We start from the raw sequence: 11,254 nt of genomic DNA, 5'->3' as shown, positions 1-11,254 counted from the left end.
ATTTCGGGATAACGATGTGCTTGTATAAAGTTGGTTTTTTTCCAAATATTAATTCAAAATGGGTCTTGTTTCCTATTTTCTTCTAAATTTTGGGTTTTTAAACAAATAAAAGGAAGACCTTGACTAATGAATAACGGAAACAAGTAAGGAAGACTTTGAGATTTTAACAAAAAAAAATAAAAAATACCTTGACTGATGAATAGACATATATAAAGTTGTGGGGAAACAAAGCCAACTGGGTGGTCCAGATAAACTTTAGATAGTACAAAATAAACTATATAATAGAATGATAAATGGAGTTTAAACAACCACATAAAATAGAAGATACTTTATTTGTAGGATTTATTCAATTTATTTTTATGTCTATCTCTTTCACAATCGTTATTGTTTTGGTGAGAACGAAGTAATGGCAGAAAATGTCATTTGATTGGCACTTGGCAGATAGTTCTAATATTAGCTCATCAAGTTGAAATAATCAATATATAAGATAACATGAAGTGCTAAATAATATTCATTGGCTTAGAATGTATTCTTAGTGTTGTACTACTGTCTGGAACAATGTAATATACTACATAGGGTTGGTGTCATGGGGTGGTTTTTTTTTTCGTTGGACTATGTCGTGGGGTGGCTAGTTACCACTTCTTCTCAATTGCTGTACAAACTTGCTACTATTTGAAGTATACCTCATATTTACATGCAAGAATATAATGAGAGGCCTAGGACAACGGGTGCCATAGTGCGACAACACCAGACTCCCTTCAAATAACAAAAATGAATCGAAGAACAAAAGAACCCCCAAGTATAAATGTTTGCTGTCTAAGAGAAAATCGAACATGGGTTCCCAAGTAAGAGGCTCTCTATAACACCCCAAATCCAGATTTCCACGTCGGCCGCCATGAAAACCTAAACTTAAAGCATTTCTCCGCAGAACAGTAAACATATACGATATACTCATCAAGGAGACAAATAGTATCGAACATGAAGCTCAAAAAGTAACAATAAATCAAACTAATGAAACTTTATCAAGTTTCTCAAAACTCACAGGATGTCTCTAAATCATCGACACAAATGTCGGACAAGATAAAACATAAATAACACCAAGTGTTTAGGAGATACAACTCCAAATAACTACCTAAAGAAAGAAAGAAAACCACTAAACTAACTCCTCCAAGGCTAACTATGACTCAAGCAGGTGGCACTTCCCTATTTCCTTGTCCTGAAAAATAAAAGGTTGGGTCAGACCCCAACAAGTAGATTTCGAAACCTCTAAAGCCTCAATAGACAGTTTCAAGAGCTACCAAAACAAATAGACAACCACATAACATGTAAAGATGTCCAAGTATAGTATCCGAGTTGTGACCATTAGAAATAAAGTGTACCACATAAAATGTTGACAACATATATATAATTGTGTTGTTACAAACTGTTGACAACTTATGTAATAACATCCTGAATTGTTATAAAATGTTGACAACATATATGATTGTCCTGACTTGTTATAAAATGTTGATAACATATATAATTATGTTGCTAAAAACATATATAGAGCCAAAATATTATTTGTCTTTTATTGAGTTTGTCAAATATAAAGGATAATATGCAGAACATTTTAATTTTTACAAAAGACAAATAAAAAAAATGCATTAGTATAAATATTTATGTCGGAAGCAAAACAATAAATGCAGAAACCATTTTGTCACAAGACGAATCGTTAGTGCGGTGTTTGTCAAATGTGGAAAGAAAAATTGCAAATCATTTTTGAAAATCAATTTTTGAGTAAAAATAAATTTGTTCAGAAATTTATATAATTATTGAGAGAAAACTAAGATTTGTTCAGAAATTTTCAAAAATATTTTTCGCGTTGATTTCGGGATAACGATGTGCTTGTATAAAATTGGTTTTTTTCCAAATATTAATTCAAAATGGGTCTTGTTTCCTATTTTCTTCTAAATTTTGGGTTTTTAAACAAATAAAAGGAAGACCTTGACTAATGAATAACGGAGACAAGTAAGGAAGACTTTGAGATTTTAACAAAAAAAAGAAAAAATACCTTGACTGATGAATAGACATATATAAAGTTGTGGGGAAACAAAGCCAACTGGGTGGTCCAGATAAACTTTAGATAGTACAAAATAAACTATATAATAGAATGATAAATGGAGTTTAAACAAGAATTTTTGGGTTTATAGTCCAAAAAACGGGTCCTAATAAGACATTTAGTCCTCTCTAATCCTATAAAGGGTTTCAAAACCAAAAAAATAATATAAATGGATATCTAGTCCATTTGGTGTCATCTAGAGAAAAAACACAAATCCCTATAATACCAAATAAATCATAATTCCTAATCTAACCTTCCTCATATATTATAACTGATAACTGATTTATCTTCAAAATCCATAAAGATCTTCTTCCATTTTTATCTCCCACATTCTCTCTCCAATCACGTTTTTAAACAAAGAAATATATATTATAACTTATTTATCTTCAAAATCCATAAAGATCTTCTTCCATTTTTATCTCCCACATTCCCTCTTCAGTCACGTTTCTAAACAAAGAAACGTGATTCTTTATTTTCAGTAACCGAAACCTCTTTATTCTCTCTCTTTAAATCTGATTCACATAACAAAACCTCCATTAAACTCAGAAATCTTGTTTCATCTTCATTAGATTGTTTTTCAAACATTCGTCTTCTAATCCAATACACAAGCTCAGAACTATATTTCCATTTATGTCTCTTCATATCAAGTTAATCAGGTAAAACATAAATCAATATAAGTTTTTGTGATTCTATTTCAGTTTATAGTAGTTGATTCTCTCTCTCTACATCTTAATCTACTGAAAATCTTCCATTAAAACAAAGAAATTGTTTCATATTCATTAGAGTTTTTCAAAATGAGTTTCTTAATTGTTAATCAGGTAAACAAAATTCTTCTTTAATGATTTTGTTTCAAATCGAGTATGTTATTATTGTATTTCTCTCTCTAAAAGTTTCTTTAATGATTTCGATATTGATGAGATAATCCTTCATTACTAATTCCTAAAAATCGAGTATACTTATTGTTGCAATCAATCATCATATCAGATATCTTTAGGTATGTAGTTTAAACCTAATGATATTCGTACTTTTTCTTCAGATCTGGTTTTCAATCTGTACGGATTTATGAAACGTGGTTTTTTCGTACGGTTCCTCATAACAGAATTAACAGTACATGTACTTTATCATAAATTACCATAATTTATAGTAAATTATGCAAACATCTCCCGTACAATGTTTTTCAAAATGAGAACATGCTATATGTATTTTCTGACAAATTATATATACTTTATCACGAATATTATATGGAACATTAATTATGCTTTAATCTCAAAAACAGTACTCGTTTCATTATTAGAACAACTTCGCTTATATATGTAAATCCCGTGTACTTTGAAATAAATTACATATAATTTACGTAATGTTCATGTAATTTATTGTAAATAATATACTTTTTTATATAATTTATATGTATTAATCTCTCTTCATTTGTTATCACAGATTGAGTTCCAGGCAGAATCATCAAATCAAAATAAACAAATCAAACTTGAAATACCCTTGTTCTTGTTACTTGACTTTTTGATTGGCTCCTCGAAATATTTCATTTGATTGGCACTTGGCAGATAGTTCTAATATTAGCTCATCAAGTTGAAATAATCAATATATAAGATAACATGAAGTGCTAAATAATATTCATTGGCTTAGAATGTATTCTTAGTGTTGTACTACTGTCTGGAACAATGTAACATACTACATAGGGTTGGTGTCATGGGGTGGTTTTTTTTTTCGTTGGACTATGTCGTGGGGTGGCTAGTTACCACTTCTTCTCAATTGCTGTACAAACTTGCTACTATTTGAAGTATACCTCATATTTACATGCAAGAATATAATGAGAGGCCTAGGACAACGGGTGCCATAGTGCGACAACACCAGACTCCCTTCAAATAACAAAAATGAATCGAAGAACAGAAGAACCCCCAAGTATAAATGTTTGCTGTCTAAGAGAAAATCGAACATGGGTTCCCAAGTAAGAGGCTCTCTCTTCAACAAAAAAGAAAAAGTAAGAGGCTCTCATCTCATTTTGGGATCCTAAAATTTTTTGGAGCTTTTAGGGATTTCAATTCTAAGAGAGGCTCCCAATTGAGGGACTCCTCACTCAAATTTAATTTGTTTTGTTTGTGCGTGACGTGCTTATATGAAAAGGCCGCGGCTTTGGGGAATAAAAAAAATCTCTAGGGAATAAAAATTCTCTACAAAATTGGTCAACCGAGATTGGGTTTTTTATATCTATTTGTTGTTATAGGGTTCCCAATTTTAGAGTTAAACAAAACTAAATTTTTAGAAGATCCTATAAACAAATTTAGAAAGAACTTTTATAAATTTAAGCAAAATCTTTCTAGGGTTCTAAACCTAAACTCTTTCCGAATTTCTTCTTTTCTTCATCTTATTTTTCAAAGCTTTGTTTTCTTCTGATCACTAAACCCTAAAAACATAGGAGAACAACCTAATGTTTAGAAGTGAATATGTTTTAGGGTTTTAAAATTAATTGATTTTTAGGGTTTATAATGTGTTTATCTTGGGGAGGATTAATGGAGGAAGAAACTTGCTTTGGACATCCCATGAAAGATATATTAAGAACTTCAAAATTTTTTGTTTGATGATTTGTAGGGTTTAGAATGATTTTTTCCTCTTTGTCTCTATAACTTTGTTGTTGATTTGAGAGAAATAAGGTTAGTATGTATTTGAGATTTGGGGAAGATAAGTAAGAGGAGTGATAGAGAAGAAAAAAAGATGAGATGATTAAGTTTTTTTTTTCCCGAGAAGAAGAAATAAGAGGGGAAGAAGAAAGAGGTGTAAGTTATAAAAATTTTGTTCCCCATAAAAAAATATTCCCTAGAGATTTCACAAAGAAACATGGATTCCTCGGAGATTTTTCTTTATTCCCCAAAGCCGCGGCCATATGAAAATTCAATTCCAGGATGTGTTGATTATGTGAAGAGGGGTGAACCTCTTAACATGATTAAGAGAGATCGAGAGAGATCCGGAGAGAGAGAGAGATCGAGAGATCGAGAAAGAGAGGAAGAAAAGATGGAGCCAGTTATTAATTAATTTTCTTTGTTATATATTTGTAAAGTTAAGTGGGTTGATATATATAGGAACACATAGGAGAATCAAAGTTAGGTTTATCAAGATATACAACATCTAAACTAGACTTATCTAAGTATTACAACAAAAGATCCTATGGACTAGGTACATTCGGTTGGCCGAGTGGAGTTGGGCCGATGGATCCTAATGCCCCCCCTCAAGTTGAAGAAGGAATGGAAGTAACACCCAACTTGCCAAAAATGTTCTTGAACGAATCTGCTCCAAGAGGCTTAGTAAAAATGTCCGCTCACTGGTTTTCTGAAGATGTGAAGCGTGTGGCAATGACGGATTTCTTTGATCTTCTCACGGACGATGTGAAAATCTATCTCAATATGTTTAGTATGTTCATGAAAGATGGGGTTGTCAACAATATGAAAAGCTACCCGATTGTCATTGTAAACTGCCATCGTGTTAGAGTGATCAATATCAAAAGCAAGTAGGAGATACTTGAACCATTGGAGCTCACAAGTGAGGGTGGCGAGTGAATGATATTCTGCTCCCGCAGAAAATTTTGCAGCGGTAGGCGACTTTTTAGATTTCCAAGACAAAGGGCTGGAATCGAGCATTGTAAAGTAATTGGTGGTAGAACGGCGAGTTGACGGGCAACCACCCTTGTCAGAGCCACGGTAACTTGTGATGTGGAGAAAGCTATCTGCAAATAGTGTTGGGTTATGGTGCCTTTTAGTGTTATAAGCGGAATCTCAGGCATCTAATGTCCAACACTAGTATTCCCAAGATCTCGAATGTAAATAACTAGGTACATAAACTCCTTTATGAATCCAAATTACATTTTTGTTGCGATTCGCCGATGCGCTTTATACCAATGCCCCTCATGTGTAGTTGTGTTTGGGTTTCTCTTTTGTATGAATTTTCTCCATACTAATGCTTCCTTCTTCCACCTTCTCACGAATAAACACATAGAAATGTTGAATTATTTGCCAAGTGCAAAGCGCTTTGACTATCACAAAACAAAGTTACCTTCTCTTGTTTGTGTTCAAGTTCCTGGAATAACATTTGCAACCAGATTGCCCCTTTGCTAGATTGTGTAGCTGCCACGTATTCTTCTTCCGTCGTAGAAGTAGCCACGATGGACTATAGTTTCGAAACCTAGCTTACTGTTCCTCTAGCAAGAGTAAACACATACCCTATGGTGGATGTGCTTTTATCAAGATCACCTACATAATCCGAATCAACATAGCCTCTAACAAGAGATCTGGTTGATGTGAAATCTAGTTAACCTAAATAATAGGCTAAATAGACCAAATTAAAACTCGCAAGTGTACGAACCGTATGTGAATATTGAGCCCAAGAGGAGGGACGACCATGCTCATTAGGTGGCCCATAAGGGGCCGGCCAGATCTGGAAAACTCCCATGCATGGGGCGGCCACAACTTAGGGAAATAGGAAAATAAAAACTAGTTTATATTTTCGACTATTTCCTTAATCTTATTCAAAATGGACTTTTTAGGAATCTAATTAGGGTTGGACTCTAACTAAGAACTCTATAAGGTTCTTAGGAACTTGAATAAGGTATGTAATTTCTCAAGAAGCTTTCTTACTCTACTACATCAAGTATAGAAGAGAAAGTGAGCTAATTCCCAAGCTATCAAACTAGTCAATAAAGGAGTTCTTCATATCAAACCACCATTGGAGTTCTAGCTAGCTACAAGGTGGGAGATCAAGTAGAACATTCGATGTCTTGAGTAGAGGAGCTACACGTGGAGTTCTTGGTCTTCGCATTCGATTGGAAAGGTTCGAGGAAAAAATAGCGATTAAGATAATCCTAAACTCTTAGTTAAATATTAGCTTATGCATGCTGATCCTGGGAATGCTAGTGTTAGACATGAGATTTCTGAGATTCCACCTAAAATACTAGTAGGTACCATAACCAACAATGTGATGACTAGTTAACGGAGTTACAACGACAACTAAAAAAGGGGGTCATCTAGATATTTTTTGTTAAAGTAAGGGGCTATTTGGAAAATAACCATAAGAATCAAAACTATTGGTTAGATAGGAAATTTGTTAAAACTCCCTATATATTTTTTGGTTTGGTGAAACAGGATCGGCCAATCCTTTAAGTCTCCAGCTCCCTAAGTACTTTTTAAATTTGCAACGTCTTGTGACAACTTTGCAACTCCTTGCTACAACTTTCCAACTCTTTCGACAATTTTTTAAATGCCTTGCAATAACTTAGCAAAAGATATTGGGATTTTAACCCGACCAAATACATTTCGATTTTAACAAAAAAAATATAACTTGGTTTTCTTTAACTAAATAAAGTTTAAAATTGAGTCTTCACCCAATTTCCTATTTTTAGATTGTGTTATTAACTAGACAAAAAATGATAAGGAGCCCCAAATTTCAGGCCAAACAAAAAGTTGATCATACATAAAATTGTCAACCGTTGACTGACGTCAAGAAGTCAAGGAAAGACCAGAAGCCCAACAGGTTAACCCGTCTCAAGGCAACGGCACCCCCGAGCCTAAAGAGATCCGCCACCTAACAAAATCGGGAGGTCGGTCAGATCATCTAAAGGAACTCCAACACTGTTTCGCTTAAAACACAACCAGGTCTAAAGATCTCAGTCGACTACGATCCTAAATATTTAGCTTACTTGGGCTTCAAGAGTCTCAAAGGAGGAAACATCTCCTAGAATGTAACACCCCTATTTTCTTATTTATATCAAATTAGGTGGAAATAACAAAACTCCAGGTCAATTTGGGTTTGGGCCTAATGTGAAGAGTAAGTTAGTGTGGGCTTGAGTATCATAAAATAGAAGTGGGTTAGAAGGAAAAATAGGGTTGCTTGAGGTGATTATATAAAAAGGGTGTAGAACTCTTTTTTGTAGATCAAGAACAAAACTTAGAGAGAGAAAGAGAAATGGTATTCTTTGGAGAAGATTTTGATGAACAAATTGAAGAAATATATGTATTGTTTATGATATAGTTGGTATATCTTTTTCATCTTCAACAAGCCACTCCTTAGTGAAGGAAGAATGAATAAAGAAGAAAAGAGGTAGAGATGGAGTCCTCTAGAGCGAGAAAGAGGCATGATTGTGGTCTTGATGTCATCTAAGGCAAAAAGAGCTATTGTGTGTGTGATGTGATGGTGTTGGTGGAGGGTTGTATGAGATTTGGTGGTTGGTTCGACCCTCTCTACCAGATGCGATCGAGGTGTGGAGTGTATGGGGTCGGCGCTAACACGAGGGATGCCTTGTGGACCACACTCTTATACAACGTGGACACCAACTTGTCATATCACTTTTGGTTGTTTGTATGTGATGGGGTTGGTGGAGGATTGTGTGAGTTTTGTGGTTGGTTCGATCCTCTCTACCGGATGCGACCTAGGTATGGAGCGTATGGGGTCGGAGCTAACACAAGGGTAACCTTGTGGACCACACTCTTATACAACGTGGACACCAACTTGCCATATCATTCACGAGGATTTGATGATTGTCTTTTGGCATAATGTTTTGTCGACTAAATTGTCAAGTTTGGATTCTATAAAGGTGTATCTTGGTTTAAAGTGTGATTTTTTTATATCTATCGAAAAGGAAATAGATTGTTGTATTATGAGAGTTAGTATTGGATTAGAATGCAAGGACATTGAAAACCTAATAATCCAGAATATAAGTTGTTTGTTTCTACATGTATGAGGTAAATCTCGTTGTATTATGTTAGTTGTCACGTTAAATTTCAAATAACGTCAATAATGAATATGAATGCAATGTTTCCTTGATTGGGGATTGAGCTTGCCTACCCGAGACGTAGGTTTGAGGAAATCTACTGCAGTTGGGTTTTAACCCAGCTATTTTGTTTTTCAGGTATTGATTGTGCACTCATGGTAGGCGTTGCTCGTGGATCCAGTTTGAAGGTCTCAAATCTTTGATTTCAAGGCAGTTAGCTTGAGATTTGGGATTTGGGGCGCTACATAGAAGATCTATCAATTCGATAGGATATTTACGAAGTATCCTTGAACATAGGAAATTCTAAACATCCAAGACACAAGAAGAACTCTAAAAGAAACCCTAAATCTTCTAACTACCTAAGAGTAGTCTTACTCCTGAACGATGGATCAAACTACTTCATCTACATCGTCTATCACAGTCGGTCCAAAGCAACCTATAAAAGGGCATCACATCACCTTAAACAAGGTACGTTCCTAAAGGATCAATCAATACTCATTCTTTAACTGCAAAAGGCAATCTTACTGTCTTGATCGTCAGAGAGGTTTCCGAACTCTTTGCAGATATTCCTCCAGGTTTTCACAAGTAAGGAACGGGAGCTAAGAGGAGCAATATCGCTCTTCCAGACAGAATATTATTCAATCAAACAGAAGATCTAGCATCAAAGTCTTTATTCCTGACTAATAACCGAGATAACTAATTTTTGACCTCAGCAGGAGTTAAAGTCACATCTAACACTCCTGATTTGTGCCAGTTGATCTCTCTTGATGGTTGGTTTAAGTTCCGACCGTTGGATTGGATTCCACCCCTATTTCGATTTGAGAGTTTTGCATTCTCTATCACTGTTATTAACTTAGATTTACCCTTAAACCCAAATCTAAAGGTGAGAAGGAGCCTTTTCCCAAACTCTAGTATAGTCTTTAACTCCTTAATATTTAGAGGGAATGGATGAAAGACCCAAAACTGGGCCCAAAATAAGGCCCCAGTCCAAATTCGACCAAAAATGTAAACCAAGTCTAACATGTCAGGCACTCTTTTGAAAATACCGAAACGCCATTCAGTTTTTATCAAATTTACGATAGCTGCCACTCAGAAATTTACGGAATTGCCACTCGGGAAAATCTCGGGAATTGCCACTCCGCGTTTTAATTTCTCTCTCTACTCTGTTACTTTCTCTCTTTACTATTTTACTTTCTTTACTCTTTTACTTTCTCTCTCTAATTCTCTTTCTAGATTTATTTATTTAACCAATTCCTATTTTCTCTCCAACTTTTAACCAATTTCTAACTAATTTAGAATTTTTCTCTCTCCAATCTCAACAAATTTCTCTCTCTTTAAAATTCTCTCTCCAATCTCAACAAATATTTCTCTTTAAATTTCTCTTTCCAAAATTCGAAATTGGTTCAAATTTCTCTTTTTGTTTTTTTCCATATTTATTTCTTATCTCTTTACATTTAAATTTTCCTCACTTTTAGGTAGTTTTTCATTTAAATTTAAATCTTCCTCATTTCGAATTTTTCTCTCCAACTTTCCAGATTTATTAATGAAACGAATTCCTAATTTCTCTCAAATTTAACCAATTTGTAACCAATTTTCGATTTTTCTTGGTTATCTACTAAACATACTTTTGTACTGGGAAGTTTCTTGTTTAGTAGAAATTGTTCTGTGTACTGGCCATTTGGTTATGTACAAGACATTTTTGTACTGGGAATTTTTTTGTTTCCTGAAAATTGTCCAGTTTACTAGCCATTTGGTTATGTACTACACATTTTTGTACTGGAAATTTTCTTGTTTCTTGGAAATTGTTCTGTGTACTTGCCATTTGGTTATGTACTAGCTATTTTTGTACTGGGAAATTTTCTTGTTTTCCGGAAATTGTCTAGTTTACTAGCCATTTGGTTATGTACTACACATTTTTGTACTGGAAATTTTCTTGTCTCTTGGAAATTGTACTGTGTACTGGCCATTTGGTAATGTACTAGACATTTTTGTACTGGGAAATTTTCTTGTTTCCCAGAAATTGTTCTGTGTACTGGCCATTTGGGTTATTTACTAGACACTTTTCGAATTTCTCTCTAGATTTTTCCTATTTTTCTTCTCTCTAAATTTTATTCCTTTTTTTATATTTTCTCTCAAGATTTTCTCTCTTCAATCTTACTACTTTCATATTGTCAAAAAGATAGAAATGGCAAGAATATAATCGATTTCGAAATATTTATATAGAGAGTCTGTTTCTCTAAAAACTTTACAAAACATTTTTTACAGAGAGATATTAGAAGTCGATAAACTTTTAGAAAGAGAGAAAGGAAAAAGATTATCAACTTCCTAAGATTAGTTAGAGAGAGAGGGGGAGAATTTTCAGAAAATTTTTAGAGAGAAAAAGAGGA

This window comes from Eschscholzia californica, unplaced genomic scaffold (genome assembly GCF_041429995.1).
Source record: "Eschscholzia californica isolate CP2 unplaced genomic scaffold, dmEscCali1.0.p SCAF_1, whole genome shotgun sequence".
In the NCBI taxonomy this organism is placed as follows: domain Eukaryota; kingdom Viridiplantae; phylum Streptophyta; class Magnoliopsida; order Ranunculales; family Papaveraceae; genus Eschscholzia; species Eschscholzia californica.
The sequence above is the reverse complement of the archived record's forward strand: the minus strand, read 5'-3'. Positions refer to the sequence as shown.